This window comes from Zootoca vivipara, chromosome 13, assembly GCF_965207765.1.
Source record: "Zootoca vivipara chromosome 13, rZooViv2.hap1.1, whole genome shotgun sequence".
NCBI classification, from domain to species: Eukaryota; Metazoa; Chordata; class Lepidosauria; order Squamata; family Lacertidae; genus Zootoca; species Zootoca vivipara.
In genome coordinates, this window is record NC_142596.1 from 12,554,144 (window position 1) to 12,576,996 (window position 22,853).

The 22,853-nt window shown below is 44.0% G+C and overlaps 1 protein-coding gene across 3 annotated transcripts in view; it reads left to right on the forward strand.

The window, feature by feature from the left end:
- Positions 1 to 2,423: 2,423 nt before the first annotated feature.
- Positions 2,424 to 22,853, forward strand: part of SEMA6D (semaphorin 6D) — a 401,170-nt gene continuing 380,740 nt past the window's right edge. Inside the window, exons 1-2 of one of the 3 annotated variants that reach the window (XM_088657281.1) lie at positions 2,424 to 2,675; positions 20,234 to 20,417. The gene's annotated coding sequence lies outside the window, so the exon portion shown is untranslated. Of the gene's footprint in view, positions 2,676 to 2,904; positions 2,924 to 20,233; positions 20,418 to 22,853 lie in introns of those variants that run through there. The other 2 variants (XM_088657280.1, XM_088657282.1) reach the window with 2 other exon arrangements.

The window sequence follows — 22,853 nt, forward strand, 5'->3', positions numbered from 1 at the left end:
AAAAGGGGGGGGGGAGGGAGGGTTGCTTGGAGTCAAGAGACTGTTGAATATCCCGAGATGGGAGGAGGCAGTAAGTCAATGCACCCTCATTATGGATGGTGTCCCTAAGCCTCAGATGAATAAAAAAGCAGAGTGAATTGGATTGCATTACAGGGAGGGCAAAAGAGACACGGGAGGACTGGAAAAGACAAAGGAAGGGGAGGAGGCTCAGGGGAACTGCAAGGATTTGAAGAAGCAAAAAAACCCTTCCACACACCCTCATATATGAGGAGAGGAGGGCAAGGAAAGCAAACAATAGGTGAGATTAAACTCTGGGGGGCACAGGAAGGAGGAAGGAGCGATTGAAGGGATCTTAGGGCATGTGGTGCTTCTCAGAAGAACATCTGGAGGACAAAGGCTTCTAAAAGATTAGAAAAGAAATTAAAGGTAAAGAGAGAACAAGGAGATAAAGGTTCCCCATGGATCTAAGGGGAAGATAGTGCAGTTCAATAGGAAATAGATGCCAGTCTGATATGAAGACAAGGTAAGCCACACTATGGCATGCCAAGGCTGAATTTGCAGGCTCCTGAAGAGGAACTTGTGGGCTTCTCTGGGGGAGGGCTGTGGCTCAGTGGCAGAGCTTCTGCCTTGGATGCAGAAGGTCCCAGGTTCAATCCCTGCATCTCCAGTGGTCTGAAGACTTCTGATAATCATCATCATTAGGCATACGGACTGCATATATTAATCTAGACATTTAAATTAGGAATGATAGCATCTTCTTATTGACAATGCCAGCTAGCAATGCCTTTATCTCTCCAACCATTTCTCTTTGTTATGTTTGCAAATAAAAAATCTTAATGAAATAATGGGCAGCATCAAGCTCCATTTAGCTCAGATGCATCCATTTCTGTTGAGAGTCTGAATACTGTACTTGTTGCAAAACACAAGATGATTTAACAGCCTGGAAGGCCCATCTAGAACCCAGAAGTACAATTTTGAAAGAAGATGACAGCCCATGGATTTTTCATCAGGCTCGATTTACACTTGTGTTGTTCATGCAAAAATCCTTATGTTTTGAATGAGTCAGGTTCTCTGAAGTCCACAGGTTTTAAGATTGCAATCTGCTTAGACACACCTTTTCTATTTTGGAGGGGGGTCCATTTAAACACCAATGGGACTTACTTCTGAGTAGGCATGAGCAGCATTGCATTGTGAGCCCATGGATTTCCAAAGGCTTGATTGTCTCTTCTTCAGGGCTGGCCCAAGACATTTTGGCACCTGAGGTGAACCACAAAATGGCATCCCCGCTTCCCGCAAGGGTGAAGATCTGAAGAGTGAAGGGTGAAGAGTGAAGATTTACATTGGTAACAAGGACAGAATAAAGATCTACATTGGGACCTGCAGTGAAGCCCCTGTGGATCCTGCTGCCTGAAGCAGTGTCTCACCTTGCCTCATAGGTGGGCTGCTCCTGCTGCTCTCCTTTTCTGCCTGTAGGCACTCCTAACTTTGCCTCCATCACTTTGCCTCCTAACTTTGCCTCCATCAGCCCCAGCCAGCATAGCCAATGGCTGACGATGGTGGCAGACATAGGAATGAATCATGGTTCACTGGCATCAGCCTGGGAGGCACAAATTAAGTCTCTTCACTTTGAAGGGACTTGGCTTGGGTTAGAGCTTCTGTTTTGCACACAGAAGCTCCCAGGTGGGAGAGATTCCTGCCTGAAACCCTGGAGAGCCACTGCCAGTCTACACAGACCTCCTAGATGGACCCCTGGACAGCTCATGGTGCTGATGACACCAAGGTTGCAGGTTCGATCCCCATATGGGACAGCTGCATATTCCTGCATTGCAGGGGGTTGGATTAGATCTGTGGTTTCCAAAGTGGGGCACATGCCCCACAGGGAGGGGGCAATTTGATTTTTAAGGGGGGCAATTTGGAAGCTTTTAGGTTTCCTCCACAGGAATAGGAGTTCACTTTTTTAACAATAAGAATTATATGGGGGGGATCAGGATTTTAGAGCTGCTTAGGTGGGGCATGGCAAAGGAGGAGGAGGAGGAGGAGGAGGTGGTGGTGGTGGTTGGGGACCACTGGATTGGTGCTCCTCAGGGTCCCTTCCAACCTTACAATTCTAGAGTTACGTTTTGTGACCAATGCTCAGGATAAGGCAGCAGGCTGCCTTCCGGTATCTGGAGGGCCACGCGTCCCCCGCAGCTGCAACAAGAGGACTTCAAATCGCCCCTCACTGTGTATGTTCTTGCATGTCTCTCTCTCGCACGTTTCGCAGCCGGATCCGAATCAAGTCCACCGGAGTCCAGAGCTTGAGGCGCGCGCCTAACTCGGGCAACCTTAGGAGCGCGCGGGCGGGCAGGCGAGGGAGAGCGCATGCGGGGTAGGGGTCTCCTGCCCGCGCGCCCGCTCGCCTGCCTCCCTCCTCGCCGGGAGCCGCGAGGCAGCCGCGAATGGCTGTGGGAGGGCCGAGGAGGCGGGCTCGGCTGAAGTGAAACCGCGAGGGGAGTTTGGCGCGGGCGGAGAGCCTCTTCGTCGCCAGCGGAGACAGACCTCGCCGGGCGGTCGGGGAAAAGCCCAACGACGCCGGGGAACAGAGAGAGAGAGAGCGAGGCCGGTTGCCCGTCGCGGCTGCCGCTGCTTTTCTTCCCTCGCTGCCGTCGGGGCTTCGAGGCGGACCTGGCCAGCCGGTGAGGCAGCGCTGTGGGTGTGGCCGGCGGGGGGGACCACGAAAGGCGGGGTTGGCTTGGCACCCACCTGGGTCTATTCTTACGTGGGAATGCTCGCTAGAAGCGTTTGAACGCGGGCGGGCGGGGAGGGGAGTCTTCTCTAAACGCAACGCAGCCGCCCGCACGAAAAGGGCCAAAGTGTCTCCACGCCGGACTCGGGCTGGGCGGCGCCTCCATATCGAGGCGAACACGCCCGGGTCTACTCGGAAGTAAGTCCAATGGGACTGCCTCCCGCCGCGTAAGCTTCGGTCCCATTTGCCGCAAAACTGAACCCACGCGCGATTTTAATAAGACGACACCACCGCCACCCCATCCCTCGGCTCTTTCCTCGGCGCGACCCTCTTCCCCCGCCCTATTTCTTTTCTCCTTTGTGATTGTTTCGCTCTCTCTTTTCGCAGTCGCGTTATTCTTGCCCTTCCAGAAGCTGTTGGGAGACGTTTTGTCTTCTTTCCAGACTTCACCAGCCATGATTTGTGCATCTTGCGTGGAGAGGGGTGGGGGGGTAGCTGTGGCTTCTTAACCTTCCCTTCCTCTCCGCTGCATCTGGAAACTATAGGACGCTGCATATAGAACACGTTGCATAGTATATACCAGAATATCTGCTAGTAATTGACTTGCAGTGGGGAAACTTCCAGCTTATTTTTAAGTGGGGAGGCAAGAAAAAGAAGTGTCTCCCCTTGTGGGGGGCGAGGTGTTTTTTCCCCTTGTGTGTTTCCCCCCCACATCGTATTATAGCATCTCTAATTACAAAACCTCCACCCTCTTTAATGCTGTATATTGCTGCCTTCCATGTCTCTGCACTGTTCTCAGCCAGGCAGTTCGTTCCAATAAATCTTCTGTGCTTTCTGCCTCCTTTCTTGCAATTCTTTTAAGGATGTTTCCACTTTCCAATTACTCTCCCAGCTGGGTACTCGGCAGCTGTATGGTTGATAGGCTGAAGAACTCTTATTCTCCCTTCTTCATGCAAAGCTCCCCCCCCACCTCCTCTGGTGGTTTTTCACTTCTCACATTCCCCATCCCTTCCAAGAACCCTGGAGATGAGCTGTTTAAGGTCTCTTCTCTCCCCTGGCTGCCCCCATCCCCCAAAGCTTAAAGGGAGAAAAGCTCTTATGGTAGTTCAGACATAATCAATACTGCCTTTGCATCACATGTTCAACCATTCCAAATAGGGTGTGACTGAGAACACCCATTGGACAGTGTTCCCTTGCTGTTAACCCACAATTCTATTGCCTCTGTTACTTTGCCTTTGTATTCAGCCGAACATGGTATTGGACCAAAATATTGCGGAAATGATTACGCAACCCAGCTCAGCCAGCATGTCTGCAAGAAGTGACAGTGTCTGTGACTGCCATAGGACTTCAAATCCAACCAAACTGCCCTTCTGGGACATATATATATATATTGAGTTTGACAGTTGTGGATGGAGTTGCTAAGCTCGCTGGTCTACTGAGGCGGAGAGTTCCTAAGCCGGCCTTCCTCCCTAGAGAGATATAGTACATCAGAACATGTCTGTTGAACGTCCCAGCTTGATTTCAAAGGGGAAATTTAGCTTGTTTGTGTGTGTGCGTGCGTGCGCAAGCTGCAAGTGAGCTGTTAACTTTATAAGGAGAATGGGGGTGGGGGAGAACACCGCTGGAGGTTGCCCTTAACATGGGAAATAAATACGTTACAATTTGCAGATGCGTGATTTTGTTCACCTTAAAGAGTAAAGACCCAAGCGATTTATGTTGGCAGAAGCCTTTTTGTAGGGTTGGTGAAGTAGATTCTAGTACCTGAATGCTGATGCCATAATGAATGTGTTTAGTCTTTTGGATGTTCACCATACCTTTTGAAGTATTTCACAGGAGTTAAAGCTTCTTTTATTTTATTTTTTCAAAGCTTGCATATATGCACACTTTGATTCTTTTGCGGTGACTGTTCTGTAAAACCTCCCCTACTATCGTCCTCTGATTTCTTAACTGTCCAAGCTGAGTACCGCTTAAAACTGGTTTGAAATCGTATGCATTTGGGTGGTTTCCATTTTCACTGCCATTCTTACTTTAAAATCACAGCGTTTGGTTGACTTGCTATTGATCTTTTTTCGGTGTCTGTCTGGGCCCTGCATTCACACTGCTTGAATGTAACGATAACATGGATTCTTTTTCAAGTGGATTTTGATTAGGAGAGAAACTGGGACATAAATGCATATGACTACCCAGCCTGAATGACCTTTTGACTTCCGAATTTCCAGCTTGAAATGCAAAATGGACTTTTCTAGCTTTTATTTCTGTTTGCTGTCTCTCTCTTGCTTTTTAAAATAGGAAAATTCAGTCAGCAAGTTCTGTACGTCTTTCGAGAATGTGGTGTAGCTGCACCTGATCAAAATGTTTAGACTTGTCAACTAACAGTGCTTAGTACTTGTGTTATAAACTACGTTTTAAAGAAAGTATTCATTTTACTTTAATCCAGTCATTGCAGATATTTCCATATTTATGTATATGTTAGGTTGCTGCAATCCTTTTCCCTTGGAGAAATCCCCATTGAATTTAATAGAGATTATCCCCCCCCCCCCCGGTCGATTCCACTGTAAAAACTGCAGTTCATTGCATACTGATAAGGATATCTTTACAATGGGACTCAGTGAGTTGTACTTTGGTGTAGATGAGTTTGGGATTGCATTGCACAGAAAGACATGTAGAGGCTTATAAAATGATGGGTCTTGTTGGGAAATCTAGATAAAGAGATGTTCCGCCCCTCTCTCATAATACTAGAATGCTGAGTGGTTGTCCAAATTGATTGGCAGTAGATCTGGGCAGATGAAAGTCATTTGTAATGGGTTTATAAATGATGTGATGGCAGCTAGCTTAGGCAGCTGTGAAAGGTGGTTGGCCCAACTTATGAAAGAGGCTAGGGGAGCATTTCCCTGCATACTGACCTGGGAGTGAGCACCACTGAATGAATGCATTGAACAGGTCAGTGGTAGTAACCTCCACTGGGATAGTCTGTGGAAGCTTACACCCAAGTTGAATGCGTTCAACTAGTCTTGTGAAAATGAAGAAATTCTGTATATCAGTAGACTGAACTGGAAGAAATTTGGCCCTAGGAGTCTTCATAAGAGAGATGTTTCCAGATGAAGAACTGTGAGAGGAGAGAGACTTTGCCAGCCATCAGGCAATGGCTTTTTCCACCTGTCCTTCCCCCGCCCTCCTGCCCTAGGAGCCTTTCCCAGACCATGACTTTGAGAACAGCAGAAGCAGTTGTGAAGAGAGAAGTGGAGTTCAGGGATATTTTTTAAAAATGATTTTTATAAATTGTGCCCCCCCCCCCGTTTCTCAATTTGATCCTTTTAGATGGTTTTGCATGCTTTGTGGTATTTTATGCATTGTGACTGGTTGTTATTTTTATTGATTATTGTTTAGTAATTCTTTTTTTTGTAATTGTTAAGTGTATACTGTTTATTGTTTGCTGATATTTTATTTTACTGTTTATTCTAATGGATTGTTGAATATCGCTTTCTTTGATACAAGTTGTTTATTTAAAAGTTATTTTTTTTATTAAGATTTACTGTATTGGATCAGATTGTTATTAGGTGTGAGCTTTTTGCTGTCTATTTTGTTGTTTGTAAACTGCCTTTTGTATAGTAATATAGAAAGGCGGGATACAAATTAAAAGTGAAATGAAATGAAAATATTGTTTGCTGTTTCGCTGCAGCAGACAGAAGTCGAGCACACTGTGACTCTGACCTCATCTGCACTTTCCATTGCAAGCAGTCGTATACCACTTTAAACAACCATGGCTCCCCCTCGACACCTGACAAAGAATTCTGGGAACTGTAGGTTGTTAACGGTGCCAAGAGTTCTTCAGAGACCCCCATTCCCACCACAGAGTTACAGTTCCCAAAGTGTTTTAACAACCAATCCTTCTTTTTAAGAAGCTCCAGGAATGGTAGCTCTGTGAGGCTAAAAGGGGTGTCCCAACAACTCTCTCAGCACCTTAAATAATGACAGCTCCCAGGATTCTTTGGGGAAAGCCGGGAATGTTTGAAGTGGCATGGTACTGCTTTAAGTGTATAGTGCGGAAAGCAGCCTTAATTGCATAGGATCACATCTTTATCAACAGGTTCTTCAGAGGCTATCTGGAACCTCTGTGGAGAACCTTTCCGCGTCCAATGGCTGCACTCACTGCTGGGCAAGCTTTTGGAGCCACATGCCAGTAGAGAGCAGGGCCAGAGGCAGAAGCAGGTGGAGTGATAAATAGAAACATAAATAGAATGCAATATGCTGGTCTGATCCAGTAGGACTCTACTTTCATGTTCTATCAAGGCACTCGTGGATATATATATATATATATATATATATATATATATATATAGTACCTGCTTGGCTTTAGAAACATTGCAGAATTGAATGTTCTTACACCATCCATAGCTGTGCACTTCAGGTTTCTGAAGCACTTTTGCTATCATTGCACCCTGCAATTTCAGCCAATATTGTTCCCTTCAGACTACAGGATGGGGGAAAGTGTCTGAACCTGAGAGAATAGTGACTGGCATAAGGGCCACCTAGTGATTTCACGGCTGAAGAGATATTTGAACTCTGCTCCCAGATATTTCCAGGATATTCTATGCATGTTTCCTCAGAAATAAGCTGTTCCGTGCCTGTGGAGCTTGCTCCCTACTACGTGTATTTAGGATTTCTGTCTTAACTCTGACAATGTTCTCATGTTGAAAGTAGGAAAAGTGCCTTTGCTGAAACAGTTACTGGATTTGTGCTTCTGTTTGAAGAGAGGAACCATTGTTGACTTTCATTATCTAGCAGCCATGGGGAGATTGACAGGTTACAAATTGCCAATCCATAAAGAATTTGGGCAGGAGATAGTTTTATTACTTATTAAATTATATACACAAAAGTGTTCATTTTTTGGCCATTATGTTGTCTGCTCCCAATTGAACTCACTGAGATAATTAGCAGATCCCAGGCAATCACATTTTCTGCTATTCATATGGTCAATTGACACTTAAAAACAAACAAACCATTGCACAATTCAAGCAGGTAAGCCTGTGAATATTCTCTTCTTCCTGCTTTTCCTGGGACATAGTATGAAAGACAGCCTGCTTTTGTGGATAGCAAGGAAGTTGTTGATTTCACCCTGGGCATAGCTGCCAAGTTTTCCCTTTTCTCGCGAGGAAGCCTATTCAGCATGAGGGAATTTCCCTTAAAAAAAGGGAGAACTTGGCAGCTATGACCCTGGGCCAATGTGGGAGGCCATGATTCAAACCCCACTCAGCCATGAAGCTCACTGGGAGATCTTGAGGAATCCATAGTCTCACAGCCTAACCTAATTTGTTGGGTTCTTGTGAGGATGGAAAGTGGAAAAGAATGTATGCCTCCATAAGTACCTCACTATATTTTTATTGTAATAATAATAATGATAAAAACACTCCTGGTTCCTCTACCCAACCATTCTATCCTTGCATCAACCTGCAAGGTGGGCAAGGCTAAGAAAGTGCATCAGGGTTCAAAATGCTTCACAGTGTAGACCTATATATGTCTATTTTGAACTAAGCCATTGGGTTCATTGAGGATTTGTTGTTGGTGTTTAGTGGTGTCCAACTCTTCATGAGCCCATGGACCAGAGAATGCCAGGCACTCCTGTCTTCCACTGCCTCCCGCAGTTTGGTCAAACCCATGTAGGTAGCTTCGATAATTCACTGTCCAACCATCTCGTCCTCTATCGTCCCCTTCTCCTTGTGCCCTCAATATTTCCCAACATCAGGGTCTTTTCCAGGGAGTCTTCTCTTCTCATGAGGTGGCCATTGAGGCTTACTCCCTGGTAAATAGGTAATACTTGAACCACTACAGTCTGTGAGAATTTCCTAAGCTGCTTCTTTCTTGGTGAATAGCCTGGTTATCATACCTGGAACTAAAAATAAAGCAGATTCTGTCTCTTATATCTTAATAGCAGAGGCTGGAATCCCTGGTCAAACTTTACTTGGCTGTTTGCTTATTCTTTATGTCCCACCTTTGCTCCAAGAAGTTCAAGGATGCTTCTCCCCATCCCCATTTTATCCTCACAGGAACCCTGTGAGGGAGATTAGGCTGAGGGACCGTGACTGGCCCAACATAAGCTGGTCAGCTTGTATACTTGTATGGTGTCAGAGCCATAACTGGAGAGACTGCTGTGCCCTTGGAAGCCCTTGGCATGAACTGTATCTCTGCCTCCCCCCCCCAATCATTTTACCACAATAGCCACATTGCAAACTAATACATTTTACACGACCTACAGTAATTACTTGGAAGCATTCAGAGTGAGGGTGAGGAAGGGCGAAAAAAATGCACAAATTGTGCAAAATGCGCAAATTTTACAAACGTGCAAAAGGGACGGGAATATTTTCTTGTGCTTGATCTTGCTGCGACGGTGGCGACTCGGTGATTCACCCATGTACATCACACACTCCATAGTCTCCAGCAGTCTGCCTTCATAGCACCTTGGCATTTCTCCCACCGCTCAGCTCCCAGCTCTTGTCTAAACTCACGACCTTACACAGATCACTGGAGGCAGATTTCTGGGGTGCTTTGTTTTGTAAACAAAACAAAACTCCTCTGCCACTGTGTATAGTGCTTTGCTGAGTCCTTGCCCTAAAGAGTTTACAACCTGAAATTCAGCACAAAGGAAACAACGGCGGGAAATATTGGGAGAGATCAGATAGGGAAGCAATATATGCTTGTTTCTGTTCCTGCCTGGACTGATGGAATCACCCAGTGACTTTGGCCTCATCTGCACCATACATTTAAAGCACTGTTATATCACTTAATGGTTATGGCTTTGTCAAAAGTGTCCTGGGAACTATAATTGGTTAAGGAAGCTGAGAGTTGTTAGCAGACCCCTCACATAGCTACAGTTGCCAGCCCCCTTGACAAACTAGTTACCAAGATTCTTGGGAGGGAAACCATGACTGTTATACTATTTTCAGAGTGCTGTAAAAGTATATTTGTGGAGGTGATCTGAGCCTACAGTAGACTGAAGAGAAGGTTAAGGGGTGATATGATAGCCATGTTCAAATATATAAAAGGATGTCATATAGAGGAGGGAGAAAGGTTGTTTTCTGCTGCTCCAGAGAAGCGGACACGGAGCAATGGATTCAAACTACAAGAAAGAAGATTCCACCTAAACATTAGAAAGAACTTCCTGACAGTAAGAGCTGTTCGGCAGTGGAATTTGCTACCAAGGAGTGTGGTGGAGTCTCCTTCTTTGGAGGTATTTAAGCAGAGGCTTGACAGGCATATGTCAAGAATGCTTTGATGGTGTTTCCTGCTCGGCAGGGGGTTGGACTGGGTGGCCCTTGTGGTCTCTTCCAACTCTATGATTCTATGAAGGAACTAAGGTCTGGTGCTAACTAGCGGTGGAGCAAGCCGATCGGGCGCCTGGGGCGGTGTGCATGCCCTGCACCCAGGGGTGGGGCAGGGTGCTCTGCGGGGCCTCAGAGGAGTCTGCCTGCCTCCTCCCACTCAACCACCCTACAGCTGAGGAGGAGGCGGTGGGCGGACCATTTGGGGCACCGCGGAGCCTGCGGATGCCCAAGCCCCCACATCACTCCCAGGAGAGACGCGTGGCTCGGGTGCGCTGCAGGCCCTGCGGTGAGTGCTGCCCACCATTTTGTCACCCCCCGCAGTGGTGACACCCAGGGCACCCCACCCCCTTCCTCCGCCCCTGGTGCTAATTTTTCATTGAAATGTTGGGTTTTGAGAAGGGGTGTGAGGAAAGTAAGAGACGTGATGTTCCACAGGTGTTTTGGGAAGCAGCCCCAAACACACAGGGCAAGAGACTTTTGGGTGACTGAGGATGATTCATTGATTATTTAATTTCTTTACTGCTTAGTATATTAAAAAAAAATAACTCTTGAGTGGCATACAAAAAACTGAAGCAACAGCAGACAACTTTTAAAAATACACAGTTGCATATAAAAAATGTTTCATTGAGACGTAATTGCTAGTATATATAAATCAATATAAATTCATTTTCCTTCTGACACACCCTCCCTCTCAGCCTATGGGCAAAACATTTTATTTATTATTTATTTATTTAAATTGGTATACCACCCTTCATCTGTAGATCTCGGGAAGGTTCACAATATAACATGACAATATAAAAAAACACAAAAGACATAATAAAAATAAGTACAAAAAACAAATCACTAACCCTCACCCCCTCCCATAACATATTTAAAAGGGCATGGGATGTCAATAAGCCAAAGCTAGACCTGGTCTCCATTCTCATTTATATAAATACAGAGTTGTTAAGTTGATAATGGGTCTAGGACTAGGATTGGATGCAACCCACGGTACTGGTTTATATAAGCAAAACAAACCACAAAACTCTCCCCCTCTCCTCCCCAGCCACTAGCAACCTTGAATCAGAGGTCAGACTAATAAGAAAATGAATGTGAGCAAGTCTTGCATTCATTTCCAAGCAGTTCGGGTTTGGAAGCTTTCTGTTGAGCATGCCGAGACTCATGCACCAGGGCGTGGAGAAAGAGCTCTGGTGCTGATTAAATCTGCTTAAGAGCAGAGGGCATGTCACATACACAAAGAGAGGTTGGGATTAACTAAATGAGAATGCTGCCTGTTTCTTTTGACCTTGCAAAATCCGGTGAGGTGCTGATTTTCAAGGGCACCTGAGAAAAACTTAAGTGAGCCGGTTGCCAGGATTGTAAAGGTGGTAGAATTCTTTATGAAATGGATTGTTAAAGCAATTTATTTAATGCTTCATTTTAACTTGCAGGTATTCTTAAAATAATAATAATAATAATCATCTGCTTTTATTTGTGTAAAACATAATCCTTCTGATCTAAAGGTCCCGCTGGGTAGCACTATACAGTGTGAACAATATATGCATGCCTGGCAATGGGTAGGTTAGGATTGGTGGAGAAATTAGATTCAGCACACATATAAAGCCAAATCTGTCAAATTCATACTTCCCAAAACAATATGTGAAACAGAAGCACAACTGTCCTTCAAAATTTGCACTTTATCTGAATTTTGCGATGCTGTTCTCCAATCGTTGTTTACAGAAATGCATAATTTAAGGGTAGTTGTCCATATAAATGAAGATGTTGGTGAAAATGACAGACAAAAGTTCATATTATGGAACATTATTTGCAAAAGCATGTGCATTAGTCAGAGCTGTCTACAAAACGTGCCTATTAAGAGAAATTCGCACTGAAATGCTGGTGAATGTTCACGAGGACTTTTTAATGCAAATAACTGCAAAATGTGGAGAACTGAATTTAAGATTGAAAAAATTAGAACCCAAGAGAACCAAAATTGACAGATACTTCCATCCCTAGGGTAGAAATGCTTCTCCACAAGTGCAACAGCTTCCTCATAGCAGCCTGTTCTCGTGGGCGAGCTAATAATCTTTAAATTCCCATGTAGTAAGTAAATGGGATATTTTGTTGTTGTTGTTGTTGTTGTTGTCAATTATATAGACTTCTTTCCCACCTGTCATCCTGATGGACCACTAATCCTAATCCTAACCCCGACCAGGGTGGATTTGATTTAAATCAAACTGATTTAAATCACGATTTAAATCACAATTTAAATCACTAGTCAGTAAGGCTTGATTTAAATCATAGTTGATTTAAATCATAAAGACTAATTCTTGCTGGTATAACTTTATTATGCAAGTAGATGAAGATTTTTAGAATAACAACTTTTCATATTACTTTTTTTATCCCTAGTTTAATAGGTTAATCATTCATATTTGGACAACTTTACTGTTGTACTTAGGAAGGAGAAAAATAATCATTACCTTAATAATAACAATTTAAATAGATTTATTCAACTGAAACAATAACATTTCAGCAAATGTTATTTGCTTAAACAAACATCCATGTTTGTTAACTAATTTGGCTAAACAAAAACAAAATATATATATATTAAGAAACTTAGACTGTCAGCCCAGCCTACACATGAAAAACTTAAATACTGTCCAAACAATCAGAAAAATATTGTTTCTATTCTATTCACTGAACTTCTTGAAACTTAGCACTGAAGGGGTTGCTTCTGTATTCATAGGTTTGTAGAACAATAGGATTAAGGTCTTTTTCTCAACTCTGTTCATGTTATAACATTTTTGCTGTGAAGAAGAGGCATGTGATCTCTGTTGAGTCAAATTCAGTTTTGAGAACTGCAAAAGTAAACCAAGCACCTGTGATAATATCTTGTAGGCAGAGAAACTGCCCAATAATCTTACAAAAACCTCTGGAAGAGGTGAATGGATTAATGGAATTTATTTACCCCATAAATTAAACATATACAACCTTATACTACATAATTAAAAAAAACTAATCTTTATTTCATGATGGAATAACCTTTGGATGGTAATATTCTTTCCTCAAAAAGCATTTTATTTAAAAAAATCCAATTTAAAGCAAAAAAATCGATTTAAATCAAAAAAATCCGATTTAAATCAAAAAAATCCGATTTAAATCAAAAAAATCCGATTTTTTTGATTTTTTTAAAAAAATCATTGATTTTTATCCACCCTGACCCCGACTAATTTCAACAATTTAAAAATACAGTTGGTTAAAATAAATTCTAGTCCAGTGAGTATGGTGGGCTCTAATATATAGTTTTTAAAGGACTGGGTAATGAGCTGTGTATTCATCATATGGCAGAAACTGCATAGTGAAGGTGCCTTCTGTGGGGAAGGGATTCCACAGCTTAGGGGCTGCCACAAAGAAGGCCCTCTCTTGGGCTTCCATATCCTGAACTTCTGAGGGTGGTTACCAGAGGTCAAGAAGGATAGGAACTAGAGTCCTAACACCGTTGGGGAGACACCAGGTTAAGAAAGGCTGTCATATACCATATGTTTCCTTAAAACATTCTAAGAGCATGCACCTTGGCTCAGTAGTAGACTGCATGATTTATATGATAGAATCCTAGAATTGTAGAGTTGGAAGGGACTGTGAGGGCCATCTAGTCCAACCCCCTGCAATGTATGAATCTTTTGTGCAACATGGGGCTTGAACCCACAACCCTGAGATCAAGAGTCTTCTGCTTTACCAACTGAGATTAATCCCTGTCACTTATAGTTAAAGTATATTCAGCCTTTTGAAATACAGTTCAATTTATGCGTTTCCAGCAAAAGTGCTTCCCTCCCATTTGCAATATGTTCTTGATGGAATTTGTTACTTGCTTAGTGCCATAGCCACAGATGTCATACAATGCAATGATAGAGCAAGGAAAGGCAGCTAACGGTTTGGTTCCACTTGTAACCATTTTCCTTGTTTTATAATTGTAACAGTTTTATCTGGTTTGTTTTTTTAATTGTATCTTACGATGTTGTAGCTTTGTGGGACCTTGCAATGAAATGCAAAATAAATCAAACAAACAGCAGATAAACACAGGGTTGCTATATTGTCGGGTTTTACCTACTGGTGTCCATTTGCACCATGTCCAGGCCCAGATTCCCAGTGACCATTAAAGATAGAATGCTCATCTTTAGTCCATGTAGAACCAGTAACATGCACCTATTCTGGCTTACACACTAGGTCTTTTTTCTGTCTGATCAGAAAGGCTTAGAGCAGGTTACAATATCAAACCAAATCCCCTGTCAAGTAGCAAAGCTCATACCATTGTTACAAATGAAATTTTGATGGCCACCCGGGCTAAGGTGGTAAGATGCTTAAGGTTACCAATGGCTGAGCGATATTTGAACTAGGGACTCCTTTACTTCCAGCTTATTTTTTGAACCATTGAGAACACAGAAATACGGGGAGCTTTTTTCTACAGAGTCAAGCTATTGGTCAATTGTGCTCAGTGTTGTCAATACGGGTGCTACCACTGAGCTATGATCCTTCCTCTATCAGTGCTACACCACCTTGCTTTGCTGATTAATCTTATTGCCCGGCTTTTCTGTTTCCTGGCTCTGTGTACCTTACTCCCTATGCCCCAGGGCTATGGGTCCTTTTAGTGTCCAAGAGGAGAGTGGGAGGGGTCGGAGGTGGCAGTAGAAGACCCAAACACCCACCTCCTGGTATCAAGCTGTTACAGCTTGCATCTCTCTCTCAGCTTTTGGGTGCTTAAAAGGACCTGCAGTTTTGGGTGTGGGAGGGAGAATTTGTTATCCCATGGGGGGCATCAAAGGGCCCTCTGTGTTGCATTATTATTTTTATCTAAGTTGTGCTGGATGATTTTTCAGGATTGAGAGGTCAGCTGGACATCAGATAAATAAATAACGCTATTAATTCCAACTTGCAAATACATTTTATAAAAGCATTGGGGTTGTTGTGCAATGCTTGTATCTCCCCTTTGCTTTTAATATCCTCCTCTCTGCCCCCTCCCCCTTTTCTCTTAGTATCTCAGAGATCATAATATTTTCTTCTCTCTCCTCTTCTCTCTCCTCTTTATTTACTGCCCCTTTTAATGTCATCTTCTAGTTTGCCCTACATTATGATTCCTCCTTGGTGCATCAGGCCAATTCCTGGACGTTCTGAATATATTATTCCTACTGATCATTATTTCATTTTCAATCTAATCAATTCCAAATCCAATGTTCCATTTGCTCCCAAGTTCCCATAGCTAACTTGATCAATTCTTTCTTCCGTTGCTCAATCAATCATGCCTTGGGTCATCCTTTCAGTCCTTGAACAACATTAATTACATAGGAACCGTATCCAATATAGCCAACCATTCCTCACTGTGACTTTCCCACCGTGCACAATTAAGTTAGTGCCGTGATGGGACTGAACAAAGGGTGCTTTGGTGTGATGGTGACTTGAGTTGCGTTGATGCTATGGACAGCTTCATAGTTATTTTCGACATTTGGTGCTTATTTATGATTGGTTGTGTTCGTCCAGGGGTGGGCAATACTTCTCAAGCATGAGGGTCACATTCCCTTATGGACATCCTTTTGGAGTCTGCATGTTAGTGTGGGCAGAGGCAAAAGTGAGTGAAGAACCAATGCAAACTTCCCTTTGCATGGCTGGAATGAAGCCTGCTGTGCAGGCGGAAAGACACCTCCTTCCATCTGGTCAAACAAGAGGCAGCGTCACAGTTCAGTGACATATTCCAGGCAGGCTAAAGCACTCAAGGAGGCTGTGGAGCAGGGCTTGTGAGGGATATGCTCAGGGGTGAATCGCGAGGGCCAGGCAGCCCTAAAACCAGAGGTTCCACACCCCTGTGTCAGCAGATAATATCCTATAACACCATGTTGCCTTGGGCATGCCTTGCATGTATCTTTACGATAAACCAGCACAAAAACATTATTGCAATGGGGACAGTTGCTTTATAAACAACAATATGACTTTGCTTAATTCGGGGAAATGGGTGAAAACTAATTAATGCTGATACTATCTTGCTTGCTTTGGGGGATTAGCAAGAACAGCACAGTATACTTTTTATGTTAAAAAATACTGTGGTACATAAAATGGTGTGAAATAAGTGTGAGTGGCTCGGAGTGCCAGTTACAGGAATGTAGGGGAGTAAAATGGCGAGTTTTTTAAGAAATTACACATGTAAACCACATTGTCTTGACCGTAAGCTTAAACAGTTCCCAATAGGGATACAGGTAGGTATTGTATATAGGTTGACCCTTGGGAGTTCAGTAGGACTATGGGGAAATTGCAGCACACCAGGAAGGGAGGGGGTATCACATGCAAATAGTGGAGGTTTGGGCCTCATTAGAACTGTAGGTGAGCAAGGGGTCTGGCATGCAATAGTTACCTCTCTTGACTGAGGAGGAGCAAAAGGAAGCAGTTCCTTGATTTGTCCCTCTGATCTATGGCAACATGGGCAAAGTTGGGACCAAGACCTAGTGATGGTTTTGAGTGGTGGAATCTCTGAAAGTTAGAAAGAATCTGTTTCTGCTTCCTGCCATGCAGATCCAACTGGCCTTCAGACTTCCTTTGCCAGAAAGGCTCAGAGTTATCCTACCTATACTTGGTTCCATCCTGGGTTTCTTGAAGTGGGAAGATTCCTTTCAGGAGACTCTGGCTTATGCTTCCTTGCAAGGATCCTGCCTATCCAAAAAAAGGAAAAACAAAAACAAAAAACAAGTATGTGAAGCAAGGAGATGTGGAACTGGAATAAGGGGGTATAGCTAGGCAGAAGGAAAAATGGTTTTCTGTCCACAAGGTTGGAGCAAGCTTGGAAAAGAATCATGCAGAGCTGTCTTCTGGAAAGAAGGATGGGCCGTGGAACAGCCTGAGTGGAAAAGATTGTACTATTTGTTTATTTAATTTCCATACTACCCTTCATCCAGTGATCACAGGGTGGTTTACCATATAAAACACAAAAAATACATAACATAGTAACATAGTAACAAACAAAAACAATACCTTCTCCCAGGTACTGAGAGATATCCATTTATAGCAGGCATGGTCAAACTTGGTCCTCCAGCTGTTTTGGGACTACAATTCCCATCATCCCTGACCACTGGTCCTGTTAGCTAGGGAGGGCCAAGTTTGGCCATGCCTGATTTATTCTGTTGGGTATTAGCTCTAACACAGAAGGCAATATCCTTAAGGACAGGGCTGGGTGACAGGGACATTTCATGGTAATGTATCCAAAGTACTGTTTTTACAGTCATGCCAGTACAGCCTTCATGCTGCATAGTGGCAGAGGAGTCATGAGGGTTGTCTGGCCAACAAGAACTCACAGCCAGGTGACTGAAGGGTCTTTCACAGAGAATAGTGGAGGCATTTCCCCCAAAAAATGTAGATTTAGACTTGGTCCAATCACTGGGAGAAGTGCTTTCTGAAGGATGCCTTATTGCTACTGTCCAGGGTTAATGAATGTTAAGTAAAGCCATCTTCTTGCATTCAATATGGCAGAGGTTCAAGGGACTGACTAATTAGTTTTGCACTGAGGTGATCCACTATGCATATATGTTGTCGCAGGGAAATTTATCTGTGCAGCAGCTACTAGGGAGAGGATATCTGGAACAAACCAGTAGTGCTTCCTCCAAAGAAAGGATGCCTTCAAGGCTTGAGCTTTCTCTGATTCTTTGCAATAGTGTCATGCTTATTGCTCAGAACAAAGCCAAAAGCATCACATGGGTCCAGGGGATGTGCAGAATTCCAGCTGAACTGAGCTTCTCTGTAGCAACGACTGGCTGGGGTCCTGTGCATGGCATGGCTCCCAAGCTTGGCAAGGAGTAGAGGTGAGATGGCAGAAATGTCATCCTAATGTCCCAGCAGCCAGGCAGCACTGGCCCTAATGCTACTTAGTGTGAGATAAACACGAAATGGCAGTAAACTGCCAGTGGCTGATATTGTTATTAGCTGATTTACTACAATTGCTAAGACTAAAATTATGTGTCGGAAAATCCCTGGTTTGAGTCTTTTCTCTGTGCATTCTCTTGGACTCCCTCCCATTTGCAGCATGATGCTAATAATAAGCAGTAATAATTGCTGATTTGGCATAATGGCTGAGAGATTGATCAATGTATTGGGAAATCCTTAGTTGAATCTTGTCTTTGCACGTGCACACAGCCTGCCTCCCATTGGTAGTATAGTGGTAATAGTAATAAATAATAAGAGCTGATTTAGCTAAGTGAATAATCTATGTACTGTATCGGGAAATCTCGGGCTTTCATATTGTGTCAAAACATCTTTTCTGTTGGTATTAGTACTAGTCTGTCTTGTTTATGTTGCATCTAGTGCTGGGAAGAAGTGTTCAGACTTTAATTTTTTTTAAAGGCAAAGGATTGGGGGGTACCCCAAAGATTGGATTGATCTTAGGAGAAGTTGTAATGGATATATCCAAAGTAGTGCTAAGCAGTATACTGACGGCAAAACATTTTGTGCCAGTGAAATGTTGTTGGTTTAGCAGGTTGCTGGCAACTTCGTTGCACAACAAATTGCACATTCACTTGCACAATGAGTTTTTGCTTGCTGGTGCATTACATCCGCCCATTGTACAACATTATAACTCACCTGTCCATTAGTGTGAGAGCCCTTGTGCAGACAGGGAACACTGGATTACTTTTAAAGGTGGGTGACTAAGGTTCTTTCCCTCCCTCCCTCCCTCTCCCCCTCTCCCTCTCTCTCCCCATTTCCCCCTCTCTTTTATCAGAAAAGCACCTTATCACTTCAGTATAACTTGGCTGCTCCCAGCAGCTCTGGCTTCCCTGGGGTATTCTTGGGGGAGGAGGGAGATGGTTGCCTTCATTGGCCAATGGGCACCAATCTTTCCCCACAATAATATCTCTGGGGACCATGTTGCTTCCTGAGTTAGTATCACTCTCACTGGTGTATTCTGCCCTGTAGCTCCTCTATCTGGAAAATATAGCATACGTAATCCATCTAGATCAGGGGTCAGCAAACTTTTTCAGCAGGGGGCTGGTCCACTGTCCCTCAGACCTTGTGGGGGGACTATATTTTTTGGGGTGGGAAATGAACGAATTCCTATGCCCCACAAATAACCCAGAGATGCCTTTTAAATAAAAGGACACATTCTACTCATGTAAAAACACCAGGCAGGCCCCACAAATAACCCAGAGATGCATTTTAAATAAAAGGACACATTCTACTCATGTAAAAACATGCTGATTCCCGGACCGTCCGCAGGTCGGATTTAGAAGGCGATTGGGCCGCATCTGGCCCCCGGGCCTTAGTTTGGGGATCCCTGATCTAGAGGATTCCATCTGCTTTGGCCAAAAGTTAAAAAGGTTATGGCCTTTGTTTTCTTCATTGTACAGTGGACCCTCTAGTTACGTACTGCTCAGGATACGTAACTTTCGGGTTACGAATGTGGCAAACCCAGAAGTGGATACTTCCGGGGTTCGCCGTGCATGCATGCGCAGAAGAGCTCAATGGTGCTGCGCATGTGTGCAGAAGCAGCGCTTCCGCCTATGGACTTTTCGGCTTGTGGGCGGACCCCCAGAACGAATTTAATTCGTATCTGGAGGGTGCACTGTAGTGAATTTCTTACCCTTTATATTCCTCATTGTAGTGAATAAGGAGCACGGAGTTTCATTTTATACTAAGTAGATATTGCAAGCTGCAGTAAAACAATGCCAGTTGGTGCCTCTATGGATCTTGTCACATAATTCAAGCCGTGCTTTGCTAAAATGTCACGTCAGTGCCCTGAAAAATACAAACAGAATTGAAAAAGATGATAGCTGAGATGATTCTTGTGCCAGATAAAAAGGGCACATGCTTAAATCATGTAGGGTTGAGTGTACGTTCTCTGTCCCGTTATTGTTACAGGAGTATAGGAATAAAGGAACACGGGAAGCTGTCTTAATATGAGCCAGACCATTGGTTTATCTAGCTAAGTGTCATCTGATGGGCAGTGGCTTTCCAGGGTTTGGGGCAGGAGACTCAGCACTACCTGGAGATGCCAGGGATTGAACCGGAGGCCTTCTGCTTGCAAGGCAGATGCTCTACCCTTGACCTATGGTCCCTAAATTCTGCTTTGCTCGCCTTCTTGTTTAACTCGGAGAACATCTTAACATAATTTCAACACTGGTGTGCATATGCACAATTTACCTGCAGTTTTCATCTTTCATTCCCTCCCCCTTTCTCCTCACAGGCTACTGATGCATCCACGAGCACCCAACAGACATTGAACGAAACAGTACCCCCCCCCCAAAAAAGGCACCTTGATGTGATTGCTGAAAACTGCATGCACAGAACAGCCTGAACAAAGTTCAGCACTTGAAAACGAAAAATGGCGGATAGCTAAAGGGTTGGTGTCACTCTGGAAACGACATCAGGTAATTTATTTTATTTGTAAAAAAAAAAAAAATCCCCTGAAGTCCTCAGGGAATTAGGGAGGGGGAGAATGTCATGAGGATCCTTAAAATCACTGCCTTTCCCTCTTTAAAATGTACACATAGGCAGTGAGTGGGAAAGGGTGAGTTTGGTGCTTGCGTGCATTTCTAAAATGAGAAGGTGATGGTGTGGCTTGGTGTACGTGCACACACCCTTTATATCTTATTTAAAGGCAGGTGTCATTGGATAAAATGTGAGGGTTAAAACACACAAACACACACACACACACCTGCACTGAGATCCTTGGAAGAAGGGGCAGGACAAGCATGTAATTAAGTCAACCAGTCATTGTCCTTTTGAAAGGAAATGTCAGGAACTGAATCCGGGACTTTCTGTATGCAGTTTGTGTGCTCTGCCATTGAGGTACGCTATTTCTTTTTCAGGCTGAGCAACTGGTGTGCTTGTGGGGGTGTGTGTGCATGCACATGAATGCACATGCACTCCTTGACCAATGATGCCTCTGTCATGCTACCTTCACCCCTCTCTAAAAAAGTTTTCAGTTGTCTCCATCATTAGGTGTGTGTGGTTTTTTTTTGTCATTTAAAAATTGGAAGTCATCCTGAGGCTGCTTCCCATATTGTGGCTTCTCCTGCCGGCTGCATGTTTAGTTTTTAAGTGGTGGAAAAGCTCCAGGGAAATTGATCTGTCTTCCAGCCCCAAACTCGTGGAAAGATGAACATCTGGCCGTAATGGATGTGGGCAACCAGCCGGAAAGGATCCTGGTGTTCCATCCTGTTCCTGCCAGGTATAGGAATAAACATCCTAATCCTCAGCATTTTCAGCTGTTGAATTTACCCAAAAACGCTTTTGCAATGTCCTGTTGGTGTTGCAAGGACGCCGTCTTCCACATTGCTTTTGGATGGGACTGTTCCTAATTACTGGTTTCTTGGCAAGGCCAGTATTAAGATGGTGGGGGTGGGATTTTGAGACTATAAACTTAGGGCACACATGAGCATCAAGCTGATGGTGTGATAGGGAAGCTACTGTGAACACTGGAACAAATAGGTTTAGTATCTCAAGTAAAGGTGGCCTGAAATTTTCATCTCACCAGTGGTTTTCTCTGGAAAAGGTTTTGGAAGGGGTCAGGTGAAAGGAAGGGTAAATAAATTGATTGGGGGAGGGAGAAAGCTCCTAATTTTCTTCAAGTGAGGGCACCGGTTTCCTGAAATAAGCAGGTGTAGTAATTCCCCCTTTAAAAAGTAAACAAAAATTGTACCGAGCTGCAAGTCAGTGTGGGTCTTCAGGTCCCCATAATTTACCCTGGGAGCAGTGTTGCAAGAAGACATATGTTCCTTTTATTGTGCAATCATGATTATTTGTGCCCATCATGGCAATCCCTCTTTTCAATACTGTTTACACCTGCAAAAGTCTGTGGGTGGACATACTGCTTGGTTTTCAACTGGCGCATGTCCTGTAGGTTCCTGCTGAAACCCTTTGGCTTCTCATACAACTGATTTGTTGTTGTTGGGTTTTTGTCCTGCTTTTGTTGCACTCTAGTGCAAGAGCTCCCATCCAGATGGCAATAATGTGCCAATACTGGGAAGCATTGCAGAACAACTAAAGCAGAGTGATGTGTGGACAATCCAGTATCAGTCCCCCACTATTGTGGCGTGGTGCAGAATCCACCCGCGAAACCCCCCACTAGTCTGGAGGGGCTCATAATGTCCCATCTAGGAAGCGATATAGGGGGATGGCTACTTCCGGGCTGCTGCTTGTTGTGAAGATAAGAAGAGCCTGCTGGATCACACCAGGGGCTCACCTACTGCAACATCCTGTTCTTACAGTGACCAGCCAGATGCCTGTGAGATGCCTTCAAAGAGGACTTGAGTAAAACAGCTCTCTTGCAGTTTCCAGAATCATAGCATTCTAGAGTTGGAAGGTACCACAAGGGTCATCTAGTCCAACCCCCCTTGCTGCCTCTGAAAATTTACTTGGTTCTATTTGTCCCCAAATTGGGGTGGTGGTGGTTCTTTCTCCCGCATTTTATCTGTGCTTAAAACCTGCAGAAATGGCTTTCCAATTAGACTCTTTAATTTCTGCATGCAACAGAAGGAGGAACGCGGCTCGTTTGGCTTTCTGCTTGCTTCTTAAGTGAAATGGTGCGTCTCCCTTGCTCCTCTTGCATTGCTTTTAATGTGCAGCAGCATGTCGCTCAACAGATGTGCCTGCTCTAGGAGCTCTGCTGAACGTATTGCCACCGTTTCTACACTCTGGCAGACAGTTCGACACTGGGGAAAAACAGTGGCTGTCAAATGAATTTTCTTGATTGCTTTGCCGGATGTGCAAAGTAGTTTTTAAAATGTCATAATTACCTCTCTAAAGAAGAGGAGGAGAAAAGCCAATAATCTCCCCTCCCCTCATTTTCATTTGTGTAGAAG